Source organism: Camponotus floridanus, unplaced genomic scaffold (assembly GCF_003227725.1).
Source record: "Camponotus floridanus strain SB8 unplaced genomic scaffold, Cflo_v7.5 scaffold373, whole genome shotgun sequence".
In the NCBI taxonomy this organism is placed as follows: Eukaryota; Metazoa; Arthropoda; class Insecta; order Hymenoptera; family Formicidae; genus Camponotus; species Camponotus floridanus.
Window position 1 is genome coordinate 18,187 of NW_020229518.1, and position 9,698 is coordinate 27,884.

The following is a 9,698-nucleotide window of genomic DNA, read 5'->3' on the forward strand; positions in this document are numbered from 1 at the left end:
GCGCTCATAATCCGCTATCTGATACACCGTTGTTTTCCTGTTTTCCTACTGCGCATGCGCGAAAAAATCACCCGGTCTACCATCACTGTTGTCAATCAGCGCATCCCCACTTTTGCGAGGTCGCGTTCTGTTTAGGTATTCCTACGTCGAACACGGTCATGAGACGATGAAATAAAAGAAATATAGAGGCGCGCCATAGGTGGCTCTTTGTTGCGGATACGAAAGAGTTACATGTATAAATATGTATGGTATATAATTATATATATATATATATATATATATAATTATATACCATACATATTTATACATGTAACTCTTTCGTATCCGCAACAAAGAGCCACCTATGGCGCGCCTCTATACTATATTTCTCTTATTTCATCGTCTCATGACCGTGTTCGGTGTATATACAGGGTGACCCATTTTAATCCATCCAGTCGAATATCCCGAAAACCAAGTCCGAGAGAGAAAAATGTTTCAGACAAAAGTTGTATGGTTTCAAGGGGGACATAAGATGGTACCATTGGTTTGACCTTGAAGAGTTATTTGAAGGTCACATGAAGGTCACCTTCAATTTCTTAAATGAAACCTACATTTTCTCATTACATATTCTTGTAGCTTATCTCGAGAGCTTTCCAAAACACTATAATAAAATATTTTTTTATTGAGTACTTTTCAAGTTATGAGGCTTGAAATCATTTCTTAATTTAACATAAACCGTAATATATCTAGTAAAATATTCATTTTTCGATTATCTTGCTTTAATACTTTTATGTACACAATAATGAAAGGAATCAATTGGTGTAAAGAAAACACATAGTTATTTTTAAGAATAAATATGTAATTTGCAATTAACAATTACATATTTTTTCTTTGAAACAACTGTCTGCGCAGTGAAGGGGGATCAGTAGAAAGAAGACAGTAGTGTGAGAAGGACAGCGCTACGTGTGGGAAAAGGATAGTACTACGAGTGCGACAAGGATGGCATCATCGTGGGACAAGGACGACTCATAGGTGGGAGAAGGATGACGCAAAGGTAAATGAGCAACGAGTATATGAAAGGGAGAGAGAACGATAATATTCTAAGACAAGAGAGAATGATAGTGCAACGTGTGAGAGAGAACAATAGCGCGAAGACGACGCATGCTAAAGAGAACGATAATACCGCGAGACTTACAATTAGCCCGCGAAAGAGAGAACGATAGCGCGAAGACGATGCGTGCAAGAGAGAACGATAATATCGAGAATAACAACGCGTGTGAGAGAGGCTTACAACTAGCGCAAGAGGGACGCAAGGAGAGGCACATAATTAGATTTTTTTTTTTAACTCTGTACATTTTTGTGTCAGCGTAAGAGATTACTTATTTTAAGCGCGAAAGATGAAGATAGACTTACGATTAACGCACGAGAGAGAATGATATCACGATACTTACAACTAGCGCGAGAGAGACGCAAGGATGGGAGCGCAAGGACAGGCGCGTAAATAATTAGATTTTTTTTAAAATTAAAATATATAAAATTTATTAAAAATGTGTGTGTATGTGTATTATACATATTTGTGTGTGTGTGTATCTAATAATAAGAATAAGAATAATAATAAAATATATAATATAATTGTAATTAAAATTAAGATTAAAATAATAAAATTTTAAAATATAAAAATAATATAATAATAATATAATGATATAATATAAAATAAAATATAATAAAATATAATTTAAAAAATATATGTAATTGGGGTGGTGCGGGGGTTGGAGGGGTCAGGGGAGCCGGATCAGGAGATGGCCGCTCCTGTAACAGAAAAAGACGCGTTAATATAAAACTATAGTTACAATATCATTTATAAAAAATACTTACATCTGTGCTCCCCATTACACATGTCATTAGGTGCCCGAATCTCCCTGGACACCCAAATCTCCTCCTCCATATAGGGCTCTTCCCCTAAGAGCCGCCGAAGGTCAAAGATATCCACCTCGTTCGACGGACACTCCGGAGCGTCGCCCCCCATGAAGGAGAGATCTTGTCTCCTCCACCGCCGCTCCGCCCGCACCCACTGTCTGCGCCTGATATTTATAAATTCCGGTATTTCAACTTCATACTGGGACTAGAAAATAAAAAGTATAAAAAAATATAATTATTATAGATGTACAACTTTTTCACAAATTATTCGCAAAATCAATACTTACATTCCAATGGAAGGCCAGCTTCACTAATAGAACCGGGAGCAGGTCCGAAAAAGCCTGTTTCCACTCCGGGCAGTTTTCATAAATGTACTCCATTTATAATTTTTATATAATTTTTTGTTTGTAATACACTCGACTCATATGCGCTCCGAAACTTTATGAAGCGGCAACGAGGTCTCGGCTCGAGGTTTTATAGTAGAGATGCCGCATTATCACCATGCTAAAACGCGTCGTAAGACGAAATTACGGTCCCATGCAACTCAGCATAGTATAATATAATATAATAATATCGCGACTTTGTGAGCGGACAAACTTCTCGGTACGAAACTTTCGAATAGGGACGTATCATTATCGCTTTGCCAAAAACACGTCGTAAGACAAAACTATACATGTTCCCATGCAAATTAGCACAATATAATGTAATGCATCAACCGATCAAACGGAAATGAACGACCGTCAAACGGTAATTGAACGCTCTTCGAACGGTAAGTGAACGCTCTTCGAACGGAAATGAACGGTAATTGAACGGTCATCCAACAGAAACGAACGAAAACGAACGGTAATTGAATGCTCATCGAACGGAAATGAACGGTAATTAAACGGTCATCAAACGGAAACGAACGGTAATTGAACGCAAAACTATATTCACTTATCAAACAAATATTACAATGTATTACAATGTATCACAATGTAATATCGAAATACAACATCTGTGACAGATGTGTCACGTATGGAAACACGATACTGCGCACGTGCATAGATAGGGATGAGGAAAAAAAGGAGAGAATAAGAAAGACGATAAAAATATATCGCATCATCAATTTATTATAAGTATGGATTCGAAGAATCATTATCATCATGATGTTTCAACCACCATTTATAAATTTTAAATACATTTTGTAGAGCGCAATTTTTTACATGATTTTCACAACGCATAGTATTCTTATCATCTAACTTATTTAAAGAAGCTACATCCTCATAGTCTGCATCCAAAGTTTCGATAATGACATCGTTTCTCGCATCGTCCAGTATATCGGCCAGCCATTGTCGCTTTTCGTGGCCTTTAACGTACACAAGAGGTGACGCATCATCCTCCTCCGTTGCACCCATCACCGCCGTTGTGATTAAACGTTTCGAATTCCAATATGAAACGTGTCCATCATTCCACGATAATCCATGATGATTTTTAATCAGCCATAAAACCTGACATCTCTCAAATTTTGTGAGCGCGTGCCATGGTACCGGACATGTAAAAATGTAATGAAAAAGTACGGATCCTTTTCTCAAAATCGCAGCTTCCTTCACGACAAAATTTTTCCCAACGATAAATCCTTGCAGATCAACAAACGTTGGCGCAGCTATGATGATAAGATCCGATCGCAGACTGATGTTGATCGTCAAACATCTCAATCTTTTATTTTTTTTTTTTCGTGTGCAATGGAGGGGATATTTACTGACCTATGTAATGTTTTGCGGACTACATTAGTCAATGGATTATATTCAACAACCCGATCGTGCAAGATGAGACAATAGTATTCGCCGGTATATTTTCCCTGCACTCAAACTGTATTCTCACGTCCACGGTAGCAGTTTTGACAGACTCGTCTTGTCGCGAGCAATCAATGACCGCTAGAGGACCGCAATGTAGAAATTTTGGAATTGTTAATAGCGCGGTGCTGTTATAGCATCCGTAATAAGATGTGTGAAAACGAGAATACATGTTGAATAGGACAGCGAATCTATTTTTTTCAAAATCTAAATTTAAATCATAGGGATAAAATTCCGAATTTAAATAAAGTTTAATGTTGGTCAATTTGCAGTCATCGAACAATGTAACATCTTGTGACACTGAGTTCTTTTTACCAGTTTGCAGTGCAAAGATCACGTATCGCGGTTTCTCTACCTGGGAAGCAGCTTTCACGGTCCACGAATGTTTGGTTGTGCTATGTAGCAGAGGAAATTCGTATAGATCCAACGATCGGAAACTCATGTTCAAGTATCGTCCGCTTTCCAACATTCGCAACATTGATAATTTATTAATCTCATTCAATATTACATGAGGCATACGCCACTGTATCTTGAGTAATTCAATCTCAGCTTCCGACGACGGATGTCCGAATAGACAATTATTATCGTTGCGCAAACGTCCGAACGTATCAAATTCATGACGAGCGTTAATCACAACGCGTTTATAATCTTCGCAAAATCCCAGCAACATGTTGAGCGGTACGCAAAAGTTGAAATAATTTTTGTCACCGTTGTACGTCAAATCCCACGATGCATTCTTCAAGTTTATACTTTTCTGGTTCGTTAGAGAGACATAATTTTTGAGCGTCGATGTTTTTCCAACATTTCTATTGTGATCAATCTCTACTCCGTCGAGTTCGTATCGAAGCTCATCAAACATGAATGCGACGCAATTGTTTCCCAATACGACTTTCATTTCATCATTCGCTTTACGCACATTAAACCTTCCCTCGATGTAAAGAAAGCTTTCGCACGGTAACGTGTACAAATCCTGATGTTGTATAGGTATTCGTATCTCATCGCTGTATCCAAGCGTCGTATTGGCGTACGGATTGTACGTATGAGTCTCAATCTTGACGATGCGATCGTCAAAGACTGGCTCACCTCCGATATTCAAAACATCAATCATTCTTTTCGTACGATGAATCCCAATGATTTCAAAAATTCACGATTCAATGCGTTCAGCTTCTTTTTAACGGCAATCTTATTACTGTCACCCGATACCGCTCATCTTATCGCAATAGTATTGTCTCTCGCGTGCTCCGTTTCATTCAGCACGAGCATACTATGTTTGTCGTCGCCGTATATGCAATCTTACGGTAATTTTCTCTCCTCGAGAATCGAGCAATCGACCTCTTTGATCCACAATACGTATCGTTAAATCCGTAATGCTCCGTACGACGATAGGCAGATAAATGATCTGTGCCGGCGTTTCCGATATCTTATATCCTGGCGGTACGCTCGGAAAATTCATGTATCGCGTGTATTCATGTGTACGCGCATACCGTTGCTGTACGCACCAGTAGTCACGTTGCATTCTATACGAATAATATTTACGTTTATAATATTAACAGGTTCATTCGATTCATACCACTTGCGAGGTTGCAATATACGATTCGACGAGAATCCAAGCAAGGATCCTACATTGTCGGGTTTGATAAAGTTTATTCTGTAGGCACATTTGATTTCACTCTTTAGCGTACTGTGATTGGCGCGGAGCGCTATTGGATATTCCTCATCATAATCGTTTTTACCATCTCTGGAAAGGTGTTCATCTCGCAAAATTGCACGTTTGAGATAGTCATTTATGGCGTGGAATTCGTACGATCCTTCGGGAATCGTAATTTCCATGTCGTCGTTGCCAAAATAAAATTTATTATTTAAAAAATTTACGTTCGGAATCGTATGATAAGTTTCAAAATCCGTTAATCCGAGCTCGTAATCGGCATCGGTCAAATCTATAGCGGGGAAATAGCTTACAGCGAGAACGCTGCTTCTGCCAGTCAACGTAAGTGTCAGTGACATGTCGAATGAATACTGAGTCATGACGATGGAATGTCAGGCTTTAAATTGATCGTTTGAAGAAATTTTAAACACAACTGTCCACAGATACTCTGATTATAACTTTGATAAGATGTGTAATTGTATTCAATTTTCACTCGTCCGAAATATCGCACAAGTTCCTTGGGCGGTCGAAGATTTCCAAAACTGTCGAAATATACGACACGATTACCCCTCTTTGCGTACGCCACCCAATGAGTAACTCTCGTTTCGTCGTACACCGCTTATCGGTAAATTATTGCGCATGAAAACACCTCTAAAGAAAGGTATACGCATACGTTTCGCAAATTGTTCCAATTGCACGTTAGTTGTCGCACCCGTAGGCATTTTTAATGTTTTTTCGACGTTTTTTTTTTCTCTTAGACTTTGTTGAGAATCCCTGTCCACGCTTGTACGGAGCGAGATAAAGTCCGCGACCTTCCATAGCGCGATTGTGACGCTGCATCTCTTCCAGCTGACGTTGCGCAGCCTTGCTATCGTTTACCGCCTTTGCGATTCCCGCCGCACCGCCGGCCAATGAACCGACAACTCCCAACAACGGTAAAAGTGGTAAAATATCACCACGTTTCGCTACTGGAAGTATTCGTTTCTTCCTCCTCTTTGTCGTCGATGGCTTTTTCATCCCCATGCCGAGTTTTGTCTTTGCCTTCATTGTCGCCCAAACAGTCGTAGCGGCTGCTCTTTCACCGAGAGTCGAATCCCTCGCGGTAATGCGTTCTCGCGCTCTTGCAGCTAGTATGCGAGCAGCGATGTGACGTTGGTCGAGGTTGTTTCGCGCGTAAGCAATGTCGTGTTCGCGACAGGCCGTGTCCAATGGATTGATGCCTCGATCACTTCTAGCCAATCGTTTCTCTAATCGAGTTCCCGGCCCGCAAAACTGATAATCGGGAATATGTAGTTCGATGGGAAGCGCGTTTATCGCACGATTTAAGAGGCCGCTGCCTTTTACAATTGTCGCTGACATACGTCGCAATCTTTTATCAATGGAGGCGGACCGTCAATGTGTGTTCGCTGCCACGGCTGGTTGTAATGTCGCATGTACGAACGATATTGACGAACCTCCGGATCAGCCTTTATATATTCTGGAAGCTTGTCCCACAATCGTTCCACGTAATCACCAAAATTTTGATGTAATAAAATCTTTGGGATATACTGCAGTTGTTTGGCGGTAAGCCCGAGAATGTCTCTCTCATCCGACAGAAGGAGAAACATTTTTGATACTGAGCGGTTTCGAGTCGAGAAACTTCTATAAATAGGTCTCCCCCTCGCGATCATTTCGCAAAATTGATTCGAAAGAGAAAACATGCGGTTCATGCGACAAGCGCGGGTAATCAAAGTATCAAATTTCGACGATAGACTAATATCGGAGAAAAAAGTACGCAAGCATGGAAACATGCTGCCGACTATACGCGGTATCGTTTGCGGCCCTTCAAACTGTGGTAAGACAAACGTGTTGATTAGTTTGATAGAAAGTCCGCACGGTGTACGTTTCGAGAACGTGTACGTATACTCGAAATCGCTTCAACAGCCGAAATACAAATACTTGGAAAATTTACTAGCACCTATAGATGAAATCGGCTACTTTACATTCTCTAATAACAGCGATGTCATTCCACCGAGCGAGGCGCTTCCGAATTCCATCTTTATCTTTGATGACGTGTAATGCGACAAGCAGGATACAATAGGAGAGTACTTTGCAATGGGTCGAGCGTTGACTGTTTCTATCTTTGTCAGACGTACGCCAAGATACCTAAGCATCTTATACGCGTCAACGCGAACCTGCTGATCCTGTTTTAACAAGATGACACAAACTTGAAACATGTGTACAACGATCACGTGAATACCGATATGTCTTACGACGATTTCCGTGCATTGTGTCAGAAATGTTGGCAACGCAAATATGGTTTCGTAGTCATTGATAAAGATAGTACGTTGATCAATGGACGATATAGAAGGGGATTTAATGATTTCGCGATACCGTAAAGCGATCAGTCATCATCGACACATCGATCGAGCATCATGAACGGCGATCGTGAAAAGATTGCGACAGAGATTGCAAAAACGAGCGAATCGATCGCAAAAAATATCGCGCTTTGAAAACTGAAATGGGGGAAAATGAAATGGGTAAAATGGAGGAAAATATCATATTGGAAAGGCAATTTAAACCGATTACCGAGCCTTTAAAACAGCTTGTCGAAAATACTGTGGAATCTGATGCGTCGAAAATGGAACCGTTGAGTTTGACGTTTGAACAGAAGCACGAGGAAAAAATAAAAGAGTCCAAGCAAGGACTAAAGCGAGCACGGATAAATATGCCGATAAACGATTCACCGATATATTCGACACCGAATCGATCAAAGCGAAGGAAACAATTTTGTAATATGGCTACTGTTTCTACTCCGATAAAAGTGCAACCGCGTCAAACAATACCATCCACATCCCGTCGAAGAAATTTACGAGACCACACCCGATTCGTTTTGTAACATCGGTCCGACACGAATTAGAAACGTCCGAAGATCAGAAAACGTTCCGAGAGCATTTAGGTCCACTGGCGCAAAAATATATAGGAGACATTATGAGTGCTGATAAAAATAAGAGCATTATGTCTATGGTGTTAAATTTACCAACGAAGGAATGATGCTCGGTGATAAATGTTTCGGTGTGGACAAGGAAGATAATATAATTATCGATGGAATAAAATATAAGGGAACCGAAGGAATCTATGATTTGATTTTTAAAAAATTTCCCAATTATAAAAATGTACTCAAGACGATTTGCATAAATATCAAAGTATATTAAATATAACAAATGCGCATAAACGTGACAACAAAGTTAATAAACCTATAAACTAATAAAGGGTACAAGTACAAATATATAATTGCACCATTATTCCCCGATAGAAAGGTGGGAAGAGGTATAGACCGCGCCGCGCACCATGACGCTTAGCGACAACATGATCGATTACGTGCATTGGAACGATCCCAACGATTGGTGGATCGTTTGCGATTGCTGGACGCCTCGCGTCGAGCCGGCAACAATGCTCACGACAATGAAATCTTGTCAATTATCGAAGAACTTCGCGAGGCCGGCATTATTATTAAATTAAACTATGCGCCGGTGATACGTGTCATTCCGGTCAATGTTCTCGGTACCGAAATGTCGATTAATAAATTTGGATTATTGTTGGGAACGTCAACAATTTGTACTACGAATGGAATGGATTAATTGAGAAATTACGTTCGCGATAACGCTCTCTGCCAAACTACTACCGGCTTTGACGCAAGGTCGCGCAAGATTCAACGCGTAGCGCAACCAGAAGCTGATACCGACGTCGTCAACAAACGATACGTGGAATAAACTTTTGAGAGATCGACAGGGAGAAATTGAGCAAAAAATTATCGCGCTCGAAACAAACGTGCAGGCGCTGCGATTAATGATGGATGAGATAAAGAATGTGCTGAGATATGCAACATCTGACTCGACACAGAAGCGAGATATACTAATATCGCATATTAATTATGCCTCGATCAAAGTACGAAGAGAACAAAAGCACCTCCAATAAGCGGCAAACTAGTCGAGGAATTACATGCTCCGGCGAGAAGAAATTTTTCCACGAAGACGCGTCATTGTACGCGGATACGATGATCTGTGGCAGGCGACGTGGTGGACATGCGTTCGTACTCTCGACTCAACAAGGGTCATAAATACATACTCACGGTTATCGATGTGTTGAGCAAGTATGCGTGGGCCGTACCGCTCAAGAGTAAGAGCGGGAACGAAATGTCCGAAACGATCGCAAAGATTATTGGAGACGATAAAAGTGTCCGAAAAATTTTCAAACCGACAAGGAAAGAATTTTACAACTCGAGTGTGCAGAAACTCATGAAGAAACACAACATTAAATCATTACTCGACATATTCCATTATGAA